Here is an 11,921-nt window from a genome sequence, read left to right as displayed (position 1 = left end):
AAAAATTAACAGTAAAACATGACAACATATTTTAAGAGGGCATAGGATGTAAATCAGACCAACCAAAGGCCTGGTTAAAAAGGAACATTTAAAGGTGTATAACAAAGGCGCCAGGCAAATATTCCTGGGGAGAGCATTCCACAGATGAGGAGCCACTTCAGAGAAGGCCCTTTCTGTTACCATAAAGCACCAATGCTGCAGCAAGCAAAGGCTCCAGCAGCTCAGTCAGCTGCTTGTGGCTGGAAAGCCAGACAGGATGTTTGTGACTGTTGCCATGGGAACAAAGGGGCAGTCCATTCTGTACTGAGCACCGGATGTTAGCTCAGTGTGTGTGTTATATGACCCGTACTGGAAGTACATGGGTGGAGTTTTCTTCTTGCTGTTGTCGAGTGCAGACGTGTTTCTCTGTACTGATATGAGAGACAGAAATAAAATATGTAAATAGTTTTCTGTCTGCTTCTTTCCCCTCTTGGGGGACACCAAAGGGGAGAGACGAAGAACGGTGTGTTCCTCTCACACATCTGAGATGAATCGCCGGGACCTCGCCTGCTTATCAGCAGAGTGGAGATGCGGGGAGGTCGACAGGAATATCTGCCGGTGCCTACGCTGTGGCACATTCCTCTGACCCAGGCAGAATTCCAACAGTGGTAGCAGAGGATGGTTGCTGTCCATCGGACATCTGGATGAGAGGCTGGTGAATTGTCCTCCTCTGCTCCATGGAAGCCTGATTTGAGAGGCTGATTCTCTGCAGCCAGAAGCTGACCAGAAGAAGCTGACAGCCAAGCCGATGCTCAAGGTATGAGACTTTTAAGGGCTTAAAAGTGTGAATGCAGAATGATTCATTCACTGCTTCACGGAGAGCGTGTGTGGGAAAGCAGCTCCAACTTAGAAGAGGCCTGCATTCCGGGCATTTTTGTGGTTTCCTGTCCGAGGAAAGGATGTTTGTGACTGTTGCTAGGCAACGTCCTTCAGAAGGCTGTGCCTCAGAGAGGAGAAATGGAAAGTTACTCGGAGGGCTGGACAGTCAGACTATGCTTCAGAGAGGCGAAAACAAAGTTTGTTATGACTAGGTCCTCACGAACTGCTGGAAGGGACTTTCCAACGCAGCCAGTGTCAGAGTTGCCAGGTGTCAAGAGTGTAAACAAGCCAGCTATTGGATTTTAGGGGCTTGTGTTTTAGAGTCAAGGCAAGGACTCAAAATGGATGCCAAGAAGGGGGGAGGCTTGACTTCTCCACCCCTCCTGACCAATGACAATTATTCATCTTGGTCTGTAAAGATGAAGGCCCTGCTGCAGAATCAGAGACTGTTTGGGGTGATTGAGAATCCCATCCCAGCAGCACCAACGCGTGCTTGGGAGTCACAGAATGTGAAGGCTAGGACTGCTATAATTCTGTGTGTGTCAGACTCGCAGCTTGTGCATATACAGCATTTGGAATTTGCGCAAGAGGTTTGGAACACGCTGCGTACAACGCATCAGAGAGATGCTGGTTCTTCAGCATTGCTGTATTTTGAGAAGTTGACCAATCTGAGATTAGCGCCTGATGGAGATGTTCAAGCGCACCTGACAGAAATGAAGTATCTGCGTCAACAGATGGTGGAACGCAATTTCCGTCTACAGGAGGAAGTGTTTTGCTTCATGATGATAAACAGCCTGAACCGGACTTACAAGGTTGTTGCCAGTCAGCTTGGTTCTCTACCTGCTCAGGATCTGACCGCGGAAAGAGTGTGTGCCGTCGTCCTGAACGAACACGACAGACTTGCTGCACTGGAAGTGAAAGACAGAGGGAGGCAAGAACAGAGTTCAAATCTTCCCACTGCTGAATCTACTGGAGAGCATGCCGTAGCATTGAGTGCCGTCCGATGCCATAATTGTGGACAGACTGGGCATCTACAGCGAAACTGTAAGAAGCCGCGACAGTCAAAAGGAGCCAAGAACAGCTCTACGAAGCCTGAGGCGTCAAGCAAAAGCCGTACCAACTGCCAGGTGAAACCTGCAAAGGCTATGATGGCGAAAGGAACCACGCAAGATGTTGGAAATGCATTCATAATCGATACGGGCGCCACGAAGCACCTCTGCCCACACAGAGAACTGTTTTCGACGTTGAAGAAGCAAAGCTTCACTGTGAAACAAGCCAACGGTCAAGAACTGGAAGCGACCGGAATTGGAACTGTGTATCTTGAGAGTCTGAACTTGACTATAAGCGATGTTTACCTGGTTCCAGAACTGAAATTTAGTCTGCTGAGTGCTTCGCAGATTGCAAAGAAGGGACTAAAACTGTACTATGATGCTAAAAGATGCAAGATCTACAAAGATGGAGAACTGTTTCTTACTGCCAAAGAGAAAGATGGACTGTATTTGTTGACTTTTGATCAAAGTAATTACATGAAATGTAATACTTCTGATTCTAACGAAATTTCTCTTGCAGGTGTGACCAGTGTGGACACCAAGAAGGTGGCCAAGAGGGTCCACAGAGCTTTTCAGCGGGTGTATGCTGATGTGATTGGTCCTTTAGAACCATCTAGAGGCGGTGCAAAATATTACCTTGTGTGTGTTGATTGTTACACTAATTATTCTTGGGTTTACTATGATGAAGAAACCGCAAGAAACTTTAGAAAAGTTTCAGGAGTTTTGTGACAAGGTTAAAAGTATGCATGATGTTAACATTGATTGTCTTTTCACAGATGACAAGCCAGTTTTTCTTTTACAGGATTTCCAGAGGTTCCTGGATGAGAAAGGGATGAGACACAAACTTGCTACTTCCGAAGAAGCGTGGAAGAAATGTGTCTGTGTCAGGGTGAACAAAGAATTGCAAAAGGGGATGCATGCGCAATTGCTGAGTTCACATTTACCACATGATTATTGGGCCGAATCTTTAGCGTCCTATCTTCATGTGTGGTTGAGAAAAGTCTCAACAGAGTTGGGATGTTCTCCTTTTGAGAAGCTGTTTAATAGAAAACCTTCTGTTGCCTATTTCAAGGTTTTCGGGTCTCATGTGAGAACAGAAGCTCCAAGTGGGGTAAAGAATGCCAGAGGCATCTTCGTAGGTTATGAAAAAGGTCTCTACAGAGTAATTTTGTCTGAATCTGGTCAGGTGATTCTCACAAAATTTCTAGAGAGTGCTCCTGAACAAGAAAGAGTGATTGTTCACACATTTTCCACAGATGATTCTGATGATGATGATGATGAGTTTGATCTTATTGAGTTCAGTGGTACTGATGATGATGACACTGATAGCTCAGACAGCTCAGTTGTCACAGTCATTGAGAGGAAATCTCAAATAAAGACTAGACCCTCAGAAAAGGAGGATGAACCACAGATTAAGCTTAGTACTGGTTCTCCAGAGAGTTCAGAGGCTGAACCAGAAAGCAGAGAAGAACAGCAGCTCTTACGGAGGTCTGAAAGAGCAACGAAGGGTGTACCACCCAAGAAGTATTCAGAGGAGTTTGCTAACCTTGCATATGTTGCTGTTGTAAACGACCAAGGACAAATTGAAGCTGTGTCTGAGTCAGAGACAAAGGCACAACAGAGAGTTGTTAACCAAAGTAATGTAAAGTCAAACAACCAGAGAGGTACATTGGTAAAACCAGTGGCGGGTAGTTCCAAGGGTGGAACTGAAACAACAGGGGAATGTTATAAGTATAACAACTGTTTGTTTTCTTCTCTGGATGACGCTTTGCTCGCAGCACGCATTGATACTTTAGGGGGAGTATGTTACCATAAAGCACCAATGCTGCAGCAAGCAAAGGCTCCAGCAGCTCAGTCAGCTGCTTGTGGCTGGAAAGCCAGACAGGATGTTTGTGACTGTTGCCATGGGAACAAAGGGGCAGTCCATTCTGTACTGAGCACCGGATGTTAGCTCAGTGTGTGTGTCATATGACCCGTACTGGAAGTACATGGGTGGAGTTTTCTTCTTGCTGTTGTCGAGTGCAGACGTGTTTCTCTGTACTGATATGAGAGACAGAAATAAAAGATGTAAATAGTTTTCTGTCTGCTTCTTTCCCCTCTTGGGGGACACCAAAGGGGAGAGACGAAGAACGGTGTGTTCCTCTCACACATCTGAGATGAATCGCCGGGACCTCGCCTGCTTATCAGCAGAGTGGAGACGCAGGGAGGTCGACAGGAATATCTGCCGGTGCCTACGCTGTGGCACATTCCTCTGACCCAGGCAGAATTCCAACACTTTCTTGTGTTGCCACCCTCCAGACCTCTCGAGGAGGGGGCACACAGAAGATGATCTCAGGGTCCGGGTAGATTCATATGGAAAGAAGCGGTCCTTGAGGTGTTGCGGTCCTGAGATTTTTAAGGCTTTATAGGTCAAAACCAGCACTTTGAATTGGGTCCAGAAACTAATTGGTAGCCAGTGCAGTCGGACCAGGATCAGTGTAATATGCTCAAACTGTCTTGCTCCGGTGAGCAACCTGGCCGGTGAGTAAAGTATGCCTTCTTTGCTGCCTTCACTGTTACTAGGTAGGCTTGATAATGAGCCCTTACCAGTCTTCGGTTGCATTCATTCAGATCTCTCCTCCACAAGCCGTCTCCCAGCTTGTTTCCTCGCCCTAAGCTCTGGAGTGTACCAGGGGGCCAATGGGGTTCCACAAAGTGGGAAAGGGTGCTCAGTAGTCAATAGCCCGAGGTGTTCCAGAGGTTGACCAGTCAAGGTTTCAGGCCAGAGACAGCATAGGATTCCCATGAACTGTGTTTCGGTTCCCTGTCTTATAAAAGGGCACTCAGCATCAAAGCTTGGGCTCCGCATAGGAAACTTTTTGTCTCTGTCTTCTTGGCCGTGTTGGAGGTGCTTTCAGAGGGATAGAGTTGGTCAAATCTTTCAGGACCTTGTGCTCTGTGAAGAGTCAGGAATTTGTTATAAGAAAAACGGCTCCCTTTCCCTTATGGGGTATTCCATAGCCCATATAGTGTCCTTAAGTGAGTTCCCTATTGGCAGGAGAAAATAACATAGGCCAACCATAGTATATTGAGAAGCAAAGCGGCTCGTAAGCCTGATCTTTATTAAAGAAACAGTTGCAACAGGGTCCCCACTCACCACACGCTAGAAGAGAGCTCACTAGGCTTCTAGCTGGGTTGATAATTAACTGTTGATGTTCTCTGCTAGCCTTCACGGAAGTTGCTCATTCATTACATGCCATTATAAAAATGCTTCTTCCTGCCCATGCATTCATTGCCTGACTTAAATGACAAGGGGAAACATCCCTTCAAGAGGCTGCAGGAGCTGCTTCATCAGATGTGTAATTGTGTTTTGCTTGCAGCTAACACAAAAAGCTCACATATAGATTCATAATGCTTTAAACTTCAAAGCAGAGAAAAATGGCATGCATCAGAACTATGACATACTCATATGTTCTTTGCAGGCAGAATAGCCAAAGAGGGGAAAACACAGCTCTGACTCACTCTTTGGTGGTCTGTCCATGTCAACTGCCAACCTAGCAGTTCAAAAGCATACCAGTGCAAGTAGATAAATAGGTACCACAGCAGCAGGAAGGTAAACGGCGTTTCCGTGCGCTCTGGCCCTTGTCACGATGTCCCATTGCGCCAGAAACGGTTTAGTCATGCTGGCCACATGACCCAGAAAGCTGTTTGTGGACAAACACCGGCTCCCTTGGCCTGAAAGTGAGATGAGCACCGCACCCCATAGTCCCCTTTGACTGTACTTAACCATCCAGGGGTCCTTCACCTTTACCTTTTACCATGTCACTAGTTCCCCAGTGTCCATGGCATAGCGCTCATCTGGAATTTCTGTATTTGTTGACAATCATATTGTATGATTTTTAGCTTGCCAATTCTGAGATGGAAATAATTTCACTGATACTGGCACAAAGATGCAAGCTGCCCAATGTCTTTGTATTTTACAACCATCCTGTGATCCCAGCCATGTGGTCCTGCACGGTAACGCTCCACAAGTAGGCAGTAACATCTGGTGTCGCTTGTCACATGATTCTTCCTGGCATGGGGTCATTATGCTTGTAGTACCACTTCTGCTTGCACAGCGAAACTTCCCCACCCTCTCTTCCTTCATGCAACAACCCCAATCTACTCTAGGGGGTTCTCCCAACCCTCTGGAGCAGACTTCGGAGAGAGAGGGGGCGGGGAGGAGGCAGAAGAGGAGACATTCAGTTGCTTGAAAGGAAGTCTTTGTGGGTTCATTGACTTCCCTGGATACAAACCATGGAAATTCCCCATGACATGGGAAGAAGCCACATGAGAAGCCATGCTTGACATAACAGCTAGAAAGCTGCCACTGTGAAGCAACCCTCCATGTGAATAAGGTAAGATGTAGACCAGTCTTTAGATGAAGACAGGTGGGCCGTGACTATGTACAATCATATAGGCTAGGAGCTGGTCCACATGGTGCTCCCCAGATATTGTTAAACTACAACTCCCATCAGTCCCAGCCATCAGGGATGATTGTAGTCCATCAACATATGGAAGGCACTGTTTTGTCTACTCATGATATAACCCAACTGCCTGCTGGAGAGGATTTCATTAGAAACATTTGTGAATGTTCATTCATGTGTTGTTGTTTTTTTAAACAAAATCATCCAGGCAAGCCTTAAATGCATTTGCCCTCCAAAAATACCTAGGCATGAAATTCAGCTAAATCTGGCCAGGTGTCAGCTAAACTTCATTGGATATGTGGGAGTCACAAGTGTGAAGAAATACACAAGACGGTAACTTAGAGCAAATTTAAATGTGCAGAAAGCACCGATCTCAATGGTATCTAGTGCCCACTGGGGCTGATAGGGGAAAAGGCAGGCAAGCCAACAGTAGATGGAGACCATAGAGTTCTTCCCACTCCTGTTCATCCTCTCTCCCATCTACTAACAACCAGCACCATCTCCTGAACCAGTTGAAAGAAAGGAGGTAGACAGGTGGAGGCTGGCAGAGGGCTGATTGAGTTTGGTGAGGAAATGCCTCATTGGCCTTAATGGACCAGGATGATTCCCAACTCAGTACTCAGCCTGCATCCTTCATTATAAGCCTAGATGCAGAACCATTAATACACATCCATGTTTGATGCCCGAAAAGTCATGCTTCTATGTAGCAAGAAGTGCCTTCCATCAACTGAGTAGGGCTGGACTGTAGGTGGTTGTGACTAAGGGCTCAGCCAAATTTCCTCTTGCGCCACGTTTCTAGGCACAGGTCTATGCTTTCAAGCGCCACGTCCGAGCACTTTTTCTCTTGCCCTAAGCATATCCAATTGGGTGGAAGATCAGACACGTGGATTTGAAAAGAAACTTCTAGATAACGATGAGTGGAATGATGAAACTGGGTACTTTCTCTATGACCTTCCTGCAGATGCATCAGTCTGGTCTGATGATTATCTGCTGGAATTAATATAAGCCCAGTGAGTCATTCACTGGGATTTGTTTGCCTTGCCTTCAGATCCCAGTGCTGCGCACATGGGTTAGCTTGAAACAGAATTCGCTGAACAGGCTGCATCTACCCAGCTCAGTGAAGAACTGCGTATATTTACTGGGAGTATGTGACAGCAAAGCGTAAATCCGTGGCTATCTTTTGCATGTTTCATCAGGAGAAGGTTTTTAAAAAACAGGAAAGGCTTCATGATCCTTTGACAGTCCTCACCCCATTGCCACTTCCCTAATTTTAAGTTGTACATTAACTTCTGGACTTCAAATTGAGTTTCCTAGAATGAGAAATATTTATAGCAGGCCTACTTCCTCAAAGATTTTTTATTTTTTAGACTGCCACTTCCTCTGAACTTCACTATGCAGACACATTATTATTTTGTTGCCGTTGTCCTTCCACTTCACAAAAAAGCCTCAGCAATCTTGCCAAGATATTAATGACATTTCACTGCTTTTCCCCATATATACTTTTAAAAATTAAAATACAACAACCACAAAGCACTCTTTCTTACTAAGCAGCCTCTTTGGGATTTAAAAACAGAATAAACAACACAAGGAACACTTCAGCAAATTATCAAGCAACATGTTTCTCCAATACTGAGAGGCCTCCTGCATGTTCATCCTACCTATTTTTCCTACCTTCATTTCTTTCATTTTTCTAGCAGTGGACTCATTTGGCAATGCATACAGTTTGCCGGGAATTCAGGTGGCTTATTATTATTGACTCAGCAGCCTGTGTGAAAAGACAAAGAAAAATTGGATCAAATGGCCAGAGTTTTGAGGCAAATAGGCCCCTGAAAAGTGTAAAATGGGGAATTAATGGGGAAATAGTGTGGAGTGCAGAAAATTTTTTGATACTCCTCTTTTGATAATCCTCTCTAAGAAGTGAAGTCCAACAGATCTGTTGAAGGTAGACACCTGGACCTGGTAAGGAATTAGTGAGGGCAGCTGGCAAACAAGTATAAAATACTGTTGTGGGCTTGAAGTTGGTCTTTGGGGGTTGTAATGGCTAGGGAAGGAGGGAGAAATTAAATTCAGTTCACAAATTTGCACTCTCTGAAACAGTATGAGAAACAAAACACAGCCATCCTTCAAAATCCACACTTACCTAAATTTTGCAATGCAATTCTCCAGCCAAACCATATTTACAAAAATGCACAAATCAGGCTGAAGTGTGAATAAAAATGAACAACATACTAAAATGCATTATATTAAGAAAACTTGCAAAACTGTAAATATTAGTAAAAAAATCCTACCAAACTGTGTTTATCAGGGGAAATTCCCACTAAAATGCTGCTGAATTTTTATGATAAAAAGACCAGCAAACAAATCATTGCAGAAATGTGAAGAACTGAACAGAAGAATGGAAAAATGAGAAACTGAGAGAACCACAACTGGCACACCCTTCCATCCCTAGACTAGCAGCCCATGGGCTGGGGTGGAGCTGCCCTCATGAAACACAGTAATTGCTGCTGCTCAGAGGCGTAGCTGGGGAGGGCACTGGGTGCCACATCAAGGGGGGCAGCACTTACCGCGCCTGAGCCACGCATCTCTCCTGGGACTGACACGGTGACTTGGGCACCTACAGGCTCTGTACTGCCCCAAAAAGCAAGGCAGGTCTACAGGGCACCGGAATGGAACAGGGCTTGGGCACTGGAATTCTGGCACGCCCTGCCCCACCCTGCAGGCACCTTGTCCCACCCCCACAGGTTCCCTGTCCTGCTACGCCACTGCTGCTGCTTATCTGAGCGAGGCTGGGCAGAGGAGTCCTGGGTTGAGGTCCTGGGTTGCATCTGTCGGAAATCAAGCCTTTATCAGGAGAAACGGGCAACTCTCCCAGGCACCTGGCTTGGTCTCCTGTTGACCTCCCTGTCTGCTTTCCCAGCAAGATCCAGGCAGAGGTCATGATAGGCGATCCTTCTCAGCATGAGAAGAACACACCCCTCTTTCCTGCCCCCCAGCAGGGGAAAGAGATAGACAGAAACGTATTTACATGCCTTTATTTCTGTCTTTGCAGCGTTACAGAAAACATGACTGCTCTCTTCATACTCCTGCAGTCGAGAGAGAACAAACACTTCCTGTCCAGCTCATATTACACTCTGAGCTAATTCCGGTGCCCTCTGCACTGTGAATTGACTGTCCCTCTGTTTCCCACAGAACAGTCCCAACATTCCCATTATGTTTTGTTTTCAAGCTACCAGCAGCTCGCGGCTGCATTGCTTCAATATCATAACAGCATCATTGGTTGCCAACCTGCCAACCTCCCTGCTGACTAACAACTTGGTGATTCTTGATTGTAAGAGAGAGGGTGGGCCTTAAACATGTCCAGCAGGCAGATATAAATTATTGGGTTTGCAGGAGGCAAGAATCTCCTAAAATTGCTGGGTGCCAGGTTCTCCCAATGATGAAAGGTGGGACATTCAGTCTCAGAAGGGGATGTGATGTCACCACAGGAAAAAATGTACTTTTTACCCGAGACTTGGGCTGTGTTTTTAGGCAGGGCTTTGGGGAAGAAGAGTAGGGCCAGAGGCCGCGTGGGCTGATGGATGGACAAGCTGCGTTGAAGGAGACACAGAGATGGTGTTTTGGCTGCCTTTGAATCCAATGTTGTGCCACTGTGGGAGCAAGCCCCTCTTGAGATGTGGTGCTTGGAACCCTCTCTCCATCCAGACACAGATGTAAATATGTGTGTTAAATAAACCATATTTCATAAAGGCACTACAGCCTCTTCTGCCCCTCATTTTTCCCAAAGGAAACAAACCCTGGCTGAGTGCGAAAACCCCTGGAATTTCACACCGCTCGGTAAAGACTGGGGTGGCCACTAAGAATTGCAACCTGCCCTGGGACCTTGTGATGCAGGGCAGGTAAGAAATCTATTAAAACAGAACAGAACAAAAGAAAAGAAAAGTACACTGCAGTGACAAGTTGCCCGGGATCCTCCTGTTGCTAAGGAGATTGGCTTTATCAAAGGCTAAAGAAACTCCTCCTAGAAGGGAGAATATCTTTTCTCCTCCATCTTCTCCCTTCTCTGAGCATAAGGTCACCCAGCTGTGTCTGTGAAAAGGGAAGTGAGCTGCAGTTGTTGAGGGTCTACAGAGGCTGAGGGTCAGAGATAAGCTGGAGCTCAGAAAGATTTTACTTATGCTGCACCTGTATGTTTGCAAATCAAACCAAATCTTACAAAACACCAACAAGCCTCTAGTGACCTCATTCAAAGAAAAGCGAGTCTGAGCAAGCACTGCAGACGGTGGCTGTTTATTTAGCACCAAAAGAGAGGGAACACATTGCCAGGAAGAAGGGTACAGTACTAGAATTCAAATAGAAGCACCATACATCTCACCATAATAGTAAAGACTGGGAGCAGGTGATGTGGCAGCCTGCTCAGTCTGCTGTCCAGGTGCTGAAGTGTTAATGGGCAACTTCATGGTCCCTGCTCTATCTTTAAACTGGAATTGGATCAGACAGCCCTTCGAAGAGAGAGCTCTGTCTTCAGACAGCCTTTCCAATAGACAACTGTCCTCTGTAAAGCAGGATTAATTGCCACCACTGCATGGCAGTGTGGTGCTGAGCCATATTACTGTATTGTAGCGAGCCAGCTCAGGCCCATCCTATCTTGATGAGTTCACAGGGTGAAAAAGAGAATGAACAAAGGAGGGAACTTAACTGCCTGGGGCATCTAGGAACATAATTCTATGGTCTTAACCCCTTCATGCATTAACTAGCGCTAAGATTGCTAGCTATATTTGACCGCAATTTCCCACACAAATTGCCACCCCTCAGCTGCCTTTCTTGTAGGGAAAGTGAGGTGCTAAATACAGCCCTTTAACGGCTAAATTGCTCTCATCCTGTAGCAATTACTTTTGAACTGGACATAATTGCTCCCAAACATGGGGGGTGGGGTGGCACAGGTTCCTATTAGCAACAGGCCCCTGCTGTTTGTCCTGCCTGGTGGGAAGTATACGTATAGAGACTCTTTCTAGGAAGGGAAAGAAAAGTTTTGCATGCTATGCAGGCAATGAAAGCTGGATCACAGCAACCTACTGTTCTTTTCTCATCGCTCATCTCCACTTCTGCATTTACCTTGGGAGTGATTTTCAAAAAAAATACTGAAGAGAGACAAACAACAGCATTTTTTTTTTAAAAAAAGAAGCTGGTGGAGCATCACAATGTACAGGCCTCTAGTGGTGATGATAGCACTCCAATCAGTTGCTATTACAAAAGCTACTTTAGGCGATATGCCTTGGAGTATAATAGCTCTTCATAAAGCTTCTGCTATTTGTGACTACCGGCAAAACAAATTATTATTTATACAGAACAATCAGCAGGCATGACACTTTTCAGCTGTATAACGTAAGCAATAGAGAGGTCCTTACTAGAAACGAGCAAATTTTTCTCAGAACACGTATTTATTTACTTATTGTATTAACTTTGCATACTGTAATAGGTATGAGTTACTCGTGTGTAAACTGGTGCCTTTCTCGGTTAATTTGCCTTGTTAAACCTTTCTGACTGCACAGCCCCTTCTCATCGTGGCTGC

Source organism: Podarcis vaucheri (genome assembly GCF_965113315.1).
Source record: "Podarcis vaucheri genome assembly, chromosome: 1".
Taxonomy (NCBI): Eukaryota; Metazoa; Chordata; class Lepidosauria; order Squamata; family Lacertidae; genus Podarcis; species Podarcis vaucheri.
This window is presented reverse-complemented; position numbering follows the sequence as displayed.